This window comes from Erinaceus europaeus, chromosome 21 (genome assembly GCF_950295315.1).
Source record: "Erinaceus europaeus chromosome 21, mEriEur2.1, whole genome shotgun sequence".
NCBI classification, from domain to species: Eukaryota; Metazoa; Chordata; class Mammalia; order Eulipotyphla; family Erinaceidae; genus Erinaceus; species Erinaceus europaeus.
This window is the reverse complement of record NC_080182.1, coordinates 7094626-7111951: the sequence shown is the minus strand read 5'-3', so window position 1 is coordinate 7111951 and position 17326 is coordinate 7094626.

The following is a 17326-nucleotide window of genomic DNA, read 5'->3' as shown; positions in this document are numbered from 1 at the left end:
GACCCGAACTGCCCCTGTGGCTCCAGACAGACTATGACCCACATAGTCAACGACTGCCACCTCTCCAGATTCAAAGGAGGTCTCGAAACTTGACATCAGGCTCAACCTGACGCTGTTGACTGGCTACGGAAGAAGGGCAAACGCTAGAAGAAGAAGAAGAAGCAGCTGTCTCTCTCACACACACTCTGCTCCCCACTTCGTTCTCTGTTTATGGCTGTCCTATCAAATAAGAGAAGAGGAAGCCAAGGACAATGTGGACACTGGGAGTGTTTGGTTTCTTGTACAGGCACCAGGGTCCATCAGTAGCTCTAGTCACAGTTTTTAAAAAAGAAGAAACAGAAAAAGAAAGAACAAAAGGAAGAAAGAAAGTGAGGAAAGAAGGAAGGACCAGGAGAAAACAAAATAAAAGAAAAAGAAAATGGTAAGTAAAACAACATCCCCTGTAGAAAACAACTTGGATATTACTTCAGTCATTAAAAATGAAGCTCTCATATAACCTAGCAATTCCTCTCCTAGGGATTTAGCTAAAGATCATAAAAGCACTTCTCTGAAGAGATCTACAAACACCTATGTTCATGGCAGTGCTATCCGTAGAGGCTAATGTTTAGGACCAACCACATGTCAAAGTACAGGTGAATGGTTCAAGTCATTGGAAGTGGCAAAAAAGCTGACGTGGATAGTGCACCGTGTCATGTATACAACCCAAGTTTCAACCCTAACCCCAGCACACTGGAGGACATTTTGATCCTGTGTGGTCTCTCTCCTTAATTAAAAATTGTTTTTATGGGAACCAGGCGGTGGCACAGCAGGTTAAGCACACGTGGCAGAAAGCACACGGATCTGCATCAGGATCCTGGTTCAATCCCCCTGGCAACCCACCTGCAGGGGAGTCGCTTCACAGGTGGTGAAGCAGGTCTACAAGTGTCTATCTTTCTCTCTCTGTCTCTATCTTCCCCTCCTCTCTCCATTTCTCTCTGTCCTATCCAATAACAGTAATAACAACAATGATGATAAGACAACAAGGGCAACAAAAGGGAAAAATGAATAAAGTTTATTTAAAAATTGTTTTTATTACCATTTAAAAAATTTCTTTATTGGAGGATTAATGGTTTATAGTCAACAGTAAAATACAGTATTTTGTATGTGTGTAACATTTCTCAATTTTCCACATAGCAATTCAGCCCCCTCTAGGTTCAGAGGTAACCAGAAATTGAGAGGAAGGGATAGACACACACACACGCACACACACACACACACACACACACACACACACACACACACACACACACACACAGAGACCTGCAGCATTGCTTCCTTCTCCAGGCGGGGAACAAGGCCCTTGTGCATCATAACATGTGTCCTCAACCTCCTTTTGTGAAGGAAGAAAAGGAGGAATAGGAGTAATGAAGCATATACACAATGAAATACTGCACCATTGTAAGAAATGAAGGCATATTCTCCTTTGTTGCAACATGAATGGAAGAGAATCATGTAGAATGAAATGAACCAGAAAGACAAGGATGAATACTGGACCGACTCACTCACTCACAGGTGAGCTCTAGGAAACAATGCTAATGGCAATATCGGGTAAAAGCTCAATGAACTGTGGGCTACTGCAGCAGACTCAGGAGCTCAGAAGCGGAGAGAGTTGAGCGCTGAGTTTCTGTGGTGGAGCAGGAGAGAGACCTAGACTGACACCTATATCGGGGAAATCTGGAAATGTACTCTCCTGCCATCTACAATCCTCTAAGTCACTTCCTTGATAAAGTGATGCTGAAAATGGGGAGAAAGGGATTTCTAGCAAGAATAATGCTGAAAGATCAATTTACTGATAAAATGTCAGAAACATAAATATTTTAAAGGAGAAACTAATACTGCTTTCCTCACTGAGATTTACAAGACAGACTTTGGTGAGTAATTTTGAGAGCATATAAACCCAGCATGCCATTGGATGTAGCATGTGTTGAATGTCTTTCAAGATGAATGAATTTGGGATATGGACAAGGACAAGGAAAGAGTGAAGTGGAAGTGGGGGTGGGCGTGAAGGAAAAGGGAGGGAGGAGGAATAGAAGGGGAAAGTGGGAGGGAGGGAAGAAGAGAGGGAAGGTAGGAACATTTCAACAGAAAAAAAAGTTATAAAATGTTTGGAAAATTTAAGTCACTATGTAGTATAATTGTTCAGTTTCCAAATACTAAACAGACTTCCCTTTATTCTCACTCTTTACAGCTCTTCATTTACAAGTGTGAAGGTTGTATTTCTGTCCAGGAAATACACATGACTGAGTTTTTAGGTTAGTTGTCAAATAGACTTGCAAGAATCATACTTCTAAAAGTCTGTGGATGCTCAATCCTATTATCTTTTATATAGCAGTTACCCACGATGCTTTTTGAGGAGTTAGTAAGAAGTATTATTCTCACTTGTAACTCTGCCACTTGCTAGTTGTGAAAACTTGGCAACTTGTTAAAGCTCAGCTTCTCATCTATAAGAGGAGGATCCCTGTGGAAGCCATCTCTTAAGAGATGGTATGTACATTAAAATACAGAGTTCACTGAATGTTTCTTAACTGAGTAGAGTACCCAGTACATGTCACTCAAACTGCCTTTTTTTTTCCTGCAAATCCTTAGCAACTGCTTTTGACATATAATAAATCAGATTATTACACTTAGCATCTTTTCAGTGGAAATATTTACTCATCTAACTCATACTTTACACAGTGACTTTATATGTCACCATCTTTACATAATTTGCACTGCTACAAACTTCATACCATGTGTTCAAGGAAAGGCTAAGTGAAAGGAGTAGAAGGCAGCATAATCACTTTCCTATTTTCTTTTGCTATGTTATTATTCATTCAACATTAAGTTATATATTATAAAATTTAGGGCATGTAGAGTCATGCCTATATATGCATGCATAAGATTTAACACACTCTATGAGAACTGTGCTGGCTATTACAAGTATTGGAGTGGGGGCTGGGGTCAGGTGGTGGTACACCTGGTTGAGCACACATGTTACAATGTACAAGGACCCCGGTTCAAGCTCCCTCCCACTGCTCACCTACAGGGGGAAGGCTTTTTGAGTGATGAAACAGTGTTGCTTGTGTCTCTTAGCCTCTATATCACCCCTTTCCCTCTCGATTTCTAGCTGTCTATATCCAATAAATAAATAAAAGTATTAAAAAATAGAAGTATTGAGTTGGCAGAGCAGTATCTTCTTTGGTATTCTGTATCTGTTGATTTAAAGATTTATTTTGAGACATAATTGTACATGTATGCCATTTCTGCATAGGACGTGATGAAGACTTCTTTGTCCTCTCGACTTAGGGGCACTGATTTGATGGGTTTTGGTTCAATGCCTGACAATTTTCTCCTTCTTTTTAAATTTTCTTATTATCATTATGTATTTATTTGTTGGATAGAGACAGCAAGAAATTGAGAGGGCAGAGAGAGGGAAAGAGACAGAAACGCCTTAAGCCCTGCTTCGCCACTCGTGAAGCTTTCCCCCTGCAGGTGGGGACTGGGGGCTTGGCTGAGCATTAGAACATGTGCTCTCAAACAGGTGTGCCACCGCCCACCCCCAGTGCCAGGCAATTTTATATAAACTGATGATTATTTTCTAAAAGTCATTAAAAAACCCTATTCTTGTAATCTGGTATATTTATTTCCTAGATAGCACATACCCAAACTCTACTTTTTTCCCCCATTTTGTAAAATCCCATGAACTTCTATATACATTCTCATTGTAGGTTAGGATAGGATATGCTCTCCTTCTCTGTCTCTGTCTGTAGGTTAGTTTCTTCCATGTACTCACCATGCCAAGGAGGTATCTTGGAGTGAAGTAATACCCATAAGCTCTCCAGTCAAGATGTTCCTCCATAACTGTCGCTTAGAGGAAGCAGTGAGCAAAGTGATATGTGATTTATCAGCAGATCACTTGCATTTTGTTATACTCACCTGAGGTTCTCTCTTCACACACCTGTCCAGTAATGAGGATAGGGTGGGGTGGAGGGTTCTGCTTGCTGCCTCCTTAGTGTGGGGCCACTCATCAAGATAGGCACTGCTCTTGTGAAGGCAGCTGGTTGCTTCCCAGTGTTGTTGAGTTTGGGCGAACGGACGCACTCACTCAGAGAGGGTGTCATACCAGAAGAATTAGACTGTTATCTCTTCACACAGCTGGTCTCCTGTATCCTGTCTTTTCCCCTGGCCTCAGATTTGGGGAGTCTAGAGTCATTTCACTGAGTCCATCATTCTCAATGAACCTTCCCTCAAATAAATTTTAAACTGTCTCCTGTAAAGAATAGGACCCTTCAAGAGGCCATGTGGTGGCACACCTGGTTAAGTGCACATGCTAGCATGCATAAGGATTGAGTTCAAGTCTCCAGTCCCCATCTATAGGGGAAAGGCTTCACAAGTTGTGAAGCAGGTCTACAGATGTCTCTCTGTCCCTCTCTCCTCTCTATACCCCTTCCTCTCAATTTCTCTCTGTCCTATCAAATATATATGAATAAATAAATTTAAAAAGAATGAGACCCTTGTACACTGTTAGTAGGAATGCCGTTTAGTTCAACTTCTGTGAAAATAGTTTGAGTATCCTAAAATAATTAAAAATTGTCCTACCACATGGCCCAGAAATTCATCTCCTAGGTATTTATTTATTTAGTCTATTTTTAGTTTGATTAATACTAAGTTACAATATTTTAAGATTACAGTGTATAGTTCTACACGATATCCACCACCATCACCAAAGTTCTCTTTCCTCTCCCTCTTGCCACCCAAAGATAACCACCATAGTTCTCACAAGTCTTAGAAACAGTTTGCTTGCATTTTTTTTTTTGCAAATTTTTGTCTATCAGCTCTCTAGATTCTACTTAGGAGTGAAACCGTCCTGTAGTTATCTTGCATCTCTACTTACTTTGCTAAACATAACCTCTCCTCCTCCAGTTCCTTCCACTTGATCCAAAAAGACACAATACCATCTTTTTAACTGCAGAACAATGTTCTATGGAGTAGATATCCTATAACTTATTTAGCCGGTCATTAAGTCATTTGCTGATGGGTATTTAGGCTGCTTCTACTCGTGGCTATTGTAAACAATGCAGATATGAAAACATGGGTGCATGTTTCCCTTCAAATTAGTGTTTTGAGTGTCCTTTGGATAAATGCCTCAGAGCGATATTGCTGTATCATAAAGTCATTCAATTTTTATTTGTTTAAGTACATATAGTCTTCCAAAAAGGCAGTACCAGTTTATATTCCCACCAGTAGTGTCCTTTTTTTTTCACAAACTTGCCCACATTTGTTATTTCTTGTTTTGTTCATCTAGGCCAACCTCATAGATGTGATATGGAATCTCACTGCACTGTCGTTTTAACTGTAGGCATCTATTTTAATACCAAGTAAACACTAATTTGAACCTATGTGTGCATATCTATGTTCCTTGTTGTGCTATATGCAATAGTCATAATTGGGAAACAACCCAACTGCCCAACTAAAGATGAATGGCTAAGGGTGGGTACACAACAGAATACTATATATCTTTTCTTTTGCTACTACATGAATGAAAATGGAGGATAGCATGTTGAGTGAAATAACCCAGAAGGAGAAGAATGAATACCAGGTGAATCACTCACAGATGTGATCTAAGATACGAACCAAAGGAACTAAGCTAATAAGGTGGGCATTCAAATGGACTGTCACAGCACAACTGGAGAGTCAGAATAGAGAAGGCGAAGAACTGAGGAAGAGACTGGGATCTGAAGTGCCTATGTAGTATGAGGATGACAGTTTGGCGGAGGGTGAAATGTCCTGATACCTATCCATGGGAAATGTGGAATCGTACCCTGTGACAACCATACTCTTGCATGTGAATATTACCTCAAATTCACACTGAAGTTGAACAATGACCTCCTACATTAATCGTTTTTTCCTCTAGAGTTATTGCTTGGGCTCAGTGCTGGCTGGCATCATGAATCTGCTGCTCCTGGAGGCCATTTTTTCCTGTTTTTTTTTTTTTTTTTTTTGTAACTGGATAGTACAGAGAGAAATTGCGAGATAAGGGGGATATATAGAGGGAGAGTTACACCTGCAGACATGTCACCTATGAAGTGGGGAGTGAGGCTGAAACCCAGATCCTGGCATGAGTCCTTGTGCTTCATACTGTGTGTGCTTAACCTGGCGTGCCACCACTAGGCCCCCTCCATTAGTCTTCTAACCCCATATTTTCTCTATTTTCTCACTCACTCCTTATTCTCTCCAATCCCTCGTATCTCTGTCCTATCCAATAAAATGGAAAAAATGGCCACAAGGATTAGTGGATTCACAGTGCTGGCAATGAACTTCATTGATAACCCTGGGGGGGGGGGAGCTCTATTCCAAATATTTCCTCACTTTTGATTACCACTAATGTAATAGTTTCTTTTTTTTTTTTTTTTTTTATTCTCCAGGGTTATTGCTGGGCTCGGTGCCTGCACCATGAACCCACTGCTCCTGGAGGCCATTTTTTCCCCTTTTTTGTTGTAGCCTCTTTGTGTTATTATTATTGCCATTGTTGATGTTGTTCGTTGTTGGATAGGTCAGAGAGAAATGGAGAGAGGAGGGGAAGACAGAGAGGGGGAGAGAAAGATAGACACCTGCAGACCTGCTTCACTGCTTGTGAAGCGACTCCCCCGCAGGCGGGGAGGCGGGGGCTCGAACCGGGATCCTTACATCCTGGGTCCCTGCGCTTTGTGCCACACGCGCTTAACCCACTGCACCACCGCTCAACCCCCAGTGTAATAGTTTCTATCCTTTTACAAAGTTTCATTTGTCCTAGAGAAAATTAAGATATCTTAACAGACCCTTATTGATCATAAGTTGAAAACAGTTACATATTTAGGCCTGATAAAATTGTGTCTGTGTTTGTGTGTGTGTGGTGTGTGTGTGTGTGTGTGTGTGTGTGTGTGTAAAAGGCAATATGGCATTTTAAAAGCTAATCTTTCCTCTCTTGAGAGAAGAAAGAAAGCTTCATTAATTTCATTCTTGTGTCTTTCCATTTTCTCTATTGTTTCCAAAGATATCTGCCCCCAAACAGAAGTACTCTCAACTAGATTATCAGCACTTGCACAGTGCTCTCCTGCCTGCATTTTGTATCAAGTGTGCAAATTAGTTAGGATGGAATAGCCACTGCAGAAAGATATCAACTACTGTCACTATCATCTTTAGGTACTAGAATCAATTTCCCAGGAAGACCAGAAAATATCGGCATGGCATTCAATATAACTATAAAGTTGCTACACATAAACTAAGTATAAAATGTGTGACTTCTCTAGTCAATAGGCTGTGTTTTCTTTTTAGAATATTTTATTTATTTTATTTTAGTGATTGAGAGAGGAAGAGAGAGAGAGAGAAATAAAGAGGGGGGTGTCAGGGAGGAACGAAAACACTGCTCAGCTCTGGCTTATAGTGGTGCTGGGGATTGAACCTGGGACCTCAGAGCTTCAGGCATGAGCCTTTTGCATAGCTATTAGGCAGTGTTTTCTCTTCTCCTTATTCCCATTACTTTTCAAAAAAAAAAAAAAGACGATGTAATCACAAGAAACACTTGCAAACAATAACTGGCCTTTCCTATCTGACTTGAGCTCTCCCATGCCTGCTCTTTTGCATCATCTCTGGATCTGGACACAAGAGGCAGGGCCTTCGTAGGAGTGCGCCGTGAAACTGTTGGAGTCTTGCGTGCTGTCCCTCCTCTGCCTTCATTTAATACTGGGAGGATCTTAGTGGATCCCAGTCAAGCAGCTGAAAAACAAAGCTGGGTTAAAGCCCTTGTTCCATAGGCAAATGAAGGCTCTCCAGCTGGCAGGAGAGACACAGCAGCCGTGTTGTGCAGCCATCTTGAGAGTGAATTCCGGCTCTACCAATATAGAAGGTATGAAACTTGAGGAGGTACCAGCGTTTGTCAACCAGCAATTAGTAATACTGCCCAAATTTGGAAGCAATCTAGGTGTCCAACAACAGAGGAATGACTGAGAAAGCTGTGGTCTATATACACAGCTATTAAGAATGATGAAGTCACCTTCCTCACCTCATCAAGTTAAATGAGATAAGCCAGAAAGAGCAGAATGGCTATGAGATGGCCTCACTCACAGGCAGAACTTAAGAAACAAGAGCAGAAAGGGGCAAGTAAAAATTGGACTAGTTTGGTGTATTGCACCAAAGCAGAGGACTCTGAGCAAAGAGGGCAGAAAGAAGGCTGGGGGGAGGGGGTTCTTTGAATTCCTGGTGTATGATGATGGAAAAGGACTCTAGGTGGGGGTAAGGATGTTTTGCAGACACCTGCCACGACAAGATGAATATTTGTGCTATAAACCATTACACCCCAATAAAATGATAAAATTACAAAGAAAGAGTAATACTTAATGCCACATTCCTTTGACTTTTATTAAGATTCAGTGACATCTATTCAATTTTTTGAGATTGTTGTTTTTGGTTTTTTTAAATATTTATTTATTTATTTTCCCTTTTGTTGCCCTTGATGTTTAACATTGTTGTGGTTGTTGATGGTGTTGTTGGTGGATAGGACAGAGAGAAATGGAGAGAGGAGGGGAAGACAGAGAGGGGAAGAGAAAGACAGACACACCTGCAGATCTGCTTCATCGCCTGTGAAGCGACTCCCTTGCAGGTGGGGAGCTGGAGGCTGGAACCTGTCCTTGTGCTTTGTGCCAGGTGTGCTTAACCCACTGTGCCACCGCCCAACTCCCTTGTTGTTTGTTTTTACTTCCAAAACTCTTCTGAAAAGTAGAAAAGTAATTTTAAAAGGAATAAAATAAAACTGAAATATGTTATGTAAGTGTATTCATGTGCCATACAGAGGTGTGCACAGAGATCTGGAAGCATGTATACCCCAGATTCTAATAGTGGTTACCTCTGAAATGTGTAATCTTAACCATTGCCACTTTTTTTTCCCTTTACAGCTTTTTGAAGTGTTCTGATGCACACAAATATATTCCTTTATCAATGATAAACCATTAGTCTTCCAGTGTGACACTAGGTAAAATGATTATCATGAGTCAAGGTGTCCCAAAATCAGTGTCCTTTATAAATGCACTCATGCATTTTAAGTTTATGCAACCATGGAAATCAACCTGCTCATACTCCTGTGCTCTTGAAAGTTAGTCAATAGCCAAACTCAGTGGTTACTGCCTTCAAAAGCTCTTTGAAGTACCACGGTAAATTCTGCTGTTTTTATTGGAAAAAAAAACCCAAAAAACACTGATGTTATTTAGTGAAATAGTCCAGCACACACACTTCCAAGCAGCTGCATCGCTTATATTTTCTCTTAAGATATGTTCTCAAACTATAAAATATACTTACAGTTATATTGGCTAGGTTGAGTTTTAGCAAAATAAGTAGGTTTTCTCTTTTCCCAACTTCTTCCCTAAAATGCATTTGAGACTATAGATATTTAAAGGTAGCTTTTATGCAGCGTGTGTGTATACTCCACAAGGCAATAAATTACTGTAGTCTGTTCACATGGGGGTTTTAATCCTGTAAGTTGTTTACATTGGTGTAAAGATTTATTAAGTCATGCAAGTGTGTATAAGCCTTACTATAGCATTTTGATGACAAATCATATAATAAATTATATTATTTTTATGGTTTTTTATTTTTATACAATGAGAAATTTAATTGGAAATCTGTTCCTAGGCTTTATTTCACTACTCAGCCTACCTTGTCTGCTGGAATGGGGATAAGATATATTATTTTAATTCAGTTTTCAGAGCTTTTGATGGAGAATGTTTTGTAACTTAGACATGGCATCTATCAGGGTAAAATTTACTATTCCCATTCCATTCCATTCCAGAAAAGAGCTCAACTCACAGTGTTTTCGTGTTCTGGTCTGACCACCATTCTATATTCTTCTTTAAGTGTTCAAAACAAATGCAGAGAAATTCTAAACTCTGTATATCTCTATCCTTATATAGCAAAAGGCAGACACTCTCCCAGTATTTTTTAAGATTTATAATCGGACATAGAACACATCTTTCCAAACATAATGGTAGTAGATGTGAAAGTGTTGATATTCATGTTCCCTTTGAAAAGGAGAGCATGACTGTACTGAAGTTGGCTGACTCACACGTGACTTATACCAGCTCACATACAAAACATCTTAATAAGAGCAAAGGTTTTATCATGAAAACTGTGCCCAAGTGCGAAGCTCAATAGCTACCATAAGGGGATTAAAGTCTTAGCATCATAATGTCCTGCGAATTAGGGACATTGGTCTCTGTCCCTAACAGTTTCCAAATGTGATTTCACTGGATACATGGCGATTAAATATCTTGTTGATATCCGTTTCTGGGAGGACTGACTCCATTTAAATGAATTTCTTTTCTCAATATTTATTTCAAATAATTCCCTAGACTGTCTCAGCTTATGTTTAAATAAGTCATGAAATTATTTCATGTGGAAAAATCACGAAACTTAAACTTCGAATTTCAGTGTTATTACGCTTTTCTTCTCAAGCAACCTAATGATAGGGTGTCAACCCTGAGATGTCCCAGAAAGCGGAGAACATCTATGTGTCTATGAATATGCAAGGTAGCAGGGCTGCTTTAGATACCCGGAGAATCTCCCCAGTCTACTTCTCTGTCATTTCATTGTGCAGCAATTTCTGCAATGCCTGTTTGCAAAAGGCCCTCATCAAAGAGAGCTCTAGACATCTCAGTGTATGGGCTGTGTTTTACTGATGTCTCATTTCATTATCAGTCATTATGTTGCTGGACAGGGAATTCTGCAAATTCACTCCTGGGAATGAATAGCCTCAGGTCTCTTCTTTCCAGCTGCCATAGGCAGAGGAGTGAGCTGGGGATTTGGTGGGTCTGCTTACTGCTATTTGCCAGTCTGCGCTTTTTTTTTTTTTTAATTGTAAAAGACACATCACACAAACTTAACTAATTTAGTCACTTCTAAGGGCCCAGATCAACAGCCCTGAGCACCATCTTGCAACTATTCCTGGCTCTGCAAAAAACATATATATATTCCAATGTAAAAATCCTGTCCTCCTTGCTCACTAGCCTCTTACACACTAGTCCCTGCCCAAGGGACTGCCCAGCTCTATTTTTCACCTCTGTGAATCCCATGTCTCTGGTTATTCCTTCCTTCCTCCCTCCCTTTCTTTCTTTCTTCCTTTCTTTCTTTCTTTCTTTCTTTCTTTCTTTCTTTCTTTCTTTCTTTCTTTCTTTTTTCCTCCAGGGTTATTGCTGGGGCTTAATGAAGGCACTAGGAATTCACTGCTCCTGGTGGCCATTTTTTTCTTTTTTTCTTTTTCATTTTATTTGATAGGACTGAAACAAATTGAAAGATGATGGGGCAAGAAAGAGGGAGAGAGAAAGAGAGACACCTGCAGATCTGCTTCACCTTTACCGCTTGTGAAGCGTTCCTGTTGCAGGTGGGGAGCGAGGGCTCGAACCCAGTTCCTTGCACATAGTACAGTATGCGCTTAACCAGATGCTCTACTACCCAGACCCCAACATCTCTGGGTCCTCAGTGTAGGTGGAATCATACAGTGGATGTCCTTAGCAGTGGACTTGCTTCATCTAGCAACATGTCTTTGGAGTCTGTGCCATTGTCACAGGTGTCAGAAACCCTCCCCCACCCCTAGCAAGATAATGTTCCATTGTGTGGACAGAAGATCTACTAGACATCCAGTGAGACTACCTCCCACCATTGACTCCTGAGGACGTGGATGCCCTTGAGCTCATGTGTACATGTCCCTGCTTTCTGTCCTCTGGGGCATATTCCTTGAAGCAGGGCAGATATGATGTAGGATGATTGTGTCTGTCACTCAGGAATGGCTGCACCATTTCCCACAAAAGTCAGCTACTTTTTTTTTCTTCCCACCAGCCACACTTTTCCCTGCCACTGTCTCCTCGCCAAAACTTAGAGTAAGGACACATATGACACTGAGTCAAGAGCTCACCCTGTTCTAGCCTACTCTTCATGAATCTCACCTGTAAATACTGTAGTTAAAATAGAATCATGTTCCCAGAACCTAGGCAGGCAGGAGCTTTTGAAGGCTGCTGTTCTACTTAGAGCCACTGTAAGCATGGGATTCATAGTGTGAACAGGACAGTGATGGGCACTGGCAAAAATGCAGAGCTCAACAGACGACAGACAGAAACTATTTTCTTTTTTCATTAGAAAGCAAGGAGGGGAGTTATTGAGTGGGTTGTGCATTTGTGGTTTGTTATAAATTGATAGGATCTGAAATGTCTTTTCAGAAGACTTTTCCAACTGCAAGTTAGGGAGAGATATAAGTGGCAATCTGTTGTGATAAGCCACATGTCATGTGCCAGGAGCAAAGTTAATGGGAAGTCCTATTGTGCCCTTTCCAGTCTGGGCATTTTCAACAAAATGCTGGCATATCCCCCGGGAAGAACTTTATAGTCCATTAAAAGTTTTGTGTTGCCAAAGATAAGTAGGTGTTCTGACCCAAGGTGCCAAGATGGGAAAAGGCTGAACTTTACCTCCTCCCACAGAGGTAGACATTCTGCAGCTATAGGAGAACTCTTTCTTCTGCACAAAACATAGGAACGAACAGAGCGTCTCCCACGTCCTTCTTGACACCCTAGCCCTGGCTCCCCACAGTCAGGAAGGGGGTGAAAGGCAAAAGGTTCTCCTTGCAGAGCAGTGATTGAACCCCATATCAGTAGCACTGGTATTTGAGTACTCTACCTGAAGAGTGGCTGGCTACCTTGGAAGCCAGTGGGTCTCATCCCATATTGCTGAGAAAGGGCTCCAAGAAGTAGATATGAGAAGGCCTTGGGTAGGAGGTTCTTTCTGCTGAGACTGCACCCCACTTTTCACTATTTATTATTTTATTGCTTGAATAATGATTGACAAGATTATAGGATAAGAGGGGGCACAATTCCATACAGTTCCCAACACCAGAGTTCTACATCCCATCCCCTCCATTGGAAAGTTCCCTGTTCTTTATCCATGAGTATGGACCATAGGACCTTTTCTAGTCATTGAGTCATGCATCTGCTGTAATTGCTTCTGCATGCATGGCAAGATGATCCATAGTCCCTGTTCTGTCTTTCTCCCTAGTGGGGCAGGGATCTGGAGAGGTAGGGTTCTAGGACACATTAGTGAGGTCGTCTGCCCAGGGAAGTCAGGGTGATGTCATGGTAGCAACTGCAACTTGGTGGCTGAAAAGCTTTAAGATATAAAGCAGAACAAATTATTAATCAGTAACTGGTAAGACTATAGCAGATACGATTTGGGGGTCTTCATTTTGGAAAAAGCTAGGAAGTCTATTTTAGGTATATTCCAAGGCATCATGACTTTACTAATTTTTTACCTTTTTTTTTTTTTACTATTTATTTACTAATTTTTTAAAACTAATTTTAGCATGACAGCTAACATGTAGGTGGGCTAACAGTATTTTCTGGGGAGATGGTGTAAGAATTGGAAATAGGACTGGAAAGCTGTATCAGGGCAGAAAGTATCTCCCAAATATGGGAAAAGTATATAAATACTGTTAACCATAAATCCCATTGATCTGATCTAGGGCCCATACCTATTCATATTCAGCACAGGAGCCTGTGTAACCTCTGCATCTCTGTAGGTCTGAGCTTGCATTCCATGGTCATAACTAAGAACATTCTAGGCTGCACTCATTTCAGGACCAGTCTTCCTTGAGTGGCAGAATATATTGACCCAGCCTCCCTTCGGAGAGTGGGGCAGTTCCTACCATTGTTGTTCTACATTGGGGACAAGGTCCTATAGAGGTCCACAAGAGGCATCCCACCTTTTCTGTTCCCCATCCTTGCCAAAGCTAGAGGTCAAAAGCAAGGACATTCACCTCCAAGTGAGGTAACAGATAATGTCTTCAAGTCTTGATCTGTTAAGTCTCTTCTTAACACACATGTGCAGGCCAGGCCATAGGTGAGTGGTTGAGAACAGTGCTCAGACATAGACAAACATGCCATTGAAAGCAGGGGTAAGAGCTGACAAGGCAAGGTGGAGTATACCCATGAGCCTGTGCCTCCACCAGGGAATTCCTCTCTTCTGAGAAAAGGTCATTTTGAGACCTAGTGAGGAGCACTGGAGCAGGTCTGAGCCCCATTTCTGCAGTGGGACAGACAGAGTTCCCGGGATGAACTTCCAAAATCCCAGAAGTCATTCCAACAAATTCTGCTGTTGCTGTGAGGGGGATTCCAAAGAGTAAAGCCCCAAGCCAGTTTATCATAAGATGCACAGTACAGTATCAGGACAGTGTAGTCTGCTAGAATAGAGGAGTTCCTGGGCATTCTCAGAAGAAAAACCCAAAGATATCAGGAACATCAGAATATTCGGATATGACACCACTGGCCTGGATGATGGAAATACAGAATATCTCCAGGAGGTTGAAGCTGCCCTCTGACCCCACACCCCCATTGAGGAGACCTAGGTCCCACTGCCACTGAGAGCCCAACCTGTTACCATTGCCCAAATAAGCTAGGGTGGGGTGCTGTTGCTTCCACAGAGCACCCTCATTCCAGTCCAGCCAGCTGCTTAGGCCTCTCAGACTGAGAAGGCAGTCAGCCCAGAATGGACTTCTGAGCTAGGAAGCTGCCGGGAGATGCATGCTAACAGTTTGAAGTCACCACACTCCTGTCCACTCTTCACATAGCAGTGGTGGAGGCATGCAGTGATGGGGTCTTGCATAACACTACTAAAAAGTCAGCTGTCTGTTGGTATGCATGAGACACCTTCTGTTTCATTTGGTTTAAATCCCCCCTGCTTAACACTATTCTATTTACATAACCATTTCATTCTATTTACATAACCACTGTTAACAAGTTCCACCCTCCCTCCAGGGCATTTGTGGTTCAGTGATAGGATTCTCGCCTAATCTGCCCCCTCTTTGTCACACTCTGATTTTCACCAGTCACTTTTCTCTCCACCCTCTCTATGTCACATCCTGTTTCCACCTTACTTGGCAAGTATATATAAAGACAGCATTGTGAGTTTTACAGTACTTTACCTTGAGTTTAGCTTAGCTCGGCTTAGATTGTGCTGCGTCCTGCATGAATAAAGAGATACTGCCTACAGCTCAACTATGAGTCCCTGGTCGTCAGTTACCCGCCCGTGAAGCCAGCCCGGAGAAAACAACATAACCCTTCGAAAACAACATATGGCGCCCGAACAGGGACTGAAATAAGCCCTGAAACATGGACCGGCATCAACGTGGGACCCTACCCACCCATCGTCCAGATAAGTAAACTTGGCTACCCATCCACCATGGGTTGCCTTTCTACTTATGAAGAGGTTTGCCAAAGCCTCTACTGTTTCATCATGAGACAGTTAGTCTGTCTCTGGAACATTTTACTCTGGGCTACATTTCGGTTCCCTGACCGGGAACTTTGGTTTCTTATGACCGGGATCATAGAGCTTGGGAGATGCACGGAGATTTCTCCTTGGACTTTCTGGATTCCCTCTCCCATGTTTCCTGAGGAAAAGGACTACATTTTGCTCCGGGCCACAATTTGGTTCTTTATGACTGTGATCATAGAACTTGGGATATGCATGGGGATTTCCCCTGGGACTTTCTGGACTTCTTCTCGAATGTTTCCCATGGAGAAGGACTACTCTAATTTGAGGAGCATTCTCGAGTACCCTGGCAGTTCCCAAGTATGGAGACACGTGGTTAGTTCTACTCTCCTGATTGGATTCTTTCTTCGATGGGAAGACTCTTTTAAAAATGGGTGCCTGAAGCAATCCAGCAGGAACAGTCAGAAACACCCTAAATGGAATTTCGAGGAGCTTTTTGGACTAGGTCGCCCTCCGGGGATTCTTAATCCTACATGTTGAGATCTTGATAATCTGGTTCAAGTTGCGTTTCATAAGAGAATGATTTGAATGACTGAATTTTTGTTTGACATTGACTTAAAAAAAAAAAAGCTAGACGCAGCCATGATTTCTAGAGACATCTAGAAACAATCCAAAAAATTGTTTTTTCCCTCCTTTGATTTCTCTTTTACGTCTTGACATGAATCTGAAACGTTTAATCCTGAAAACTGTATGAGTTATGGGTGGGGCAGATAGTGCTATGATTATGTTAATTATTCTCATACCTGAGGCTTTTAACCGTGGTTCTTCTGTTTACCTTTCCACATTTTATTGAATTTAAACTCTTTAAACAACCTTAAAATCATACTAGAAAGGACTTCCAATTATAATGGAGTTATCAATTATAGTAAACTTCTAATCTGCTACAAGTTTTGTTTGACAAGTAAGTGAATTTCAGCTGTCAAAGTCTTCACAGGAAAAAGCATCTACTCAAATGGAATTCCTGGAAATCCATTTGGATCCTGTTCTCTGACATCGCCCCTGGAAACCAATGAGGTGACCTGGCACGACCTGAAGAAACAGATTCACAGACTCCAAAGATCACTCTCTACAGAAAAGCAGAATTCTGGTGGCTGGCATTCCCCATCGAGACAGACGTGCAGCGTTTCATCCTCTGGCATTTTCTTCTGTGGTCAGCTACTTTGAACTGACACCTCCATCGGACTTACTGGTACATGCTGCTGTGTTTCTCAAAGACTAACTTCAGTCAATTGCCTTGAGACTTTATAGACCGTGTCCCCTCGCCTGCAGGCTCTGCCCCAGAGTCAGAAAACTCCCCCTCCTTATTAGGTTATGCCCACAGAGGCATGAAGCGCCCCAAGAGGCAAGAGATGCCCACAGAGGCAGGAAACGCCCTTTGAGGCAAGAGATGCCCCCAGAGGCATGAAGCATTCCCAGAGGCAAGAAATGCCCTTTCGCCTGCTAGGCCTTGCCCTTTGAGGCAAGAAAAGCTCCCCTTGGCATCACACTGGTTATTGCTGCTCGCCTATTTTGTTTTCCATGTCTTATGCCAGTTCTTTTGAAAATGCCTGTAGGATATACATTTCTGTTCACCCCACAATGGCCATTAGTTAAAAAGAAAGGGGGAATTGTTGGTATGCATGAGACACCTTCTGTTTCATTTGGTTTAAATCCCCCCTGCTTAACACTATTCTATTTACATAACCATTTCATTCTATTTACATAACCACTGTTAACAAGTTCCACCCTCCCTCCAGGGCATTTGTGGTTCAGTGATAGGATTCTCGCCTAATCTGCCCCCTCTTTGTCACACTCTGATTTTCACCAGTCACTTTTCTCTCCACCCTCTCTATGTCACATCCTGTTTCCACCTTACTTGGCAAGTATATATAAAGACAGCATTGTGAGTTTTACAGTACTTTACCTTGAGTTTAGCTTAGCTCGGCTTAGATTGTGCTGCGTCCTGCATGAATAAAGAGATACTGCCTACAGC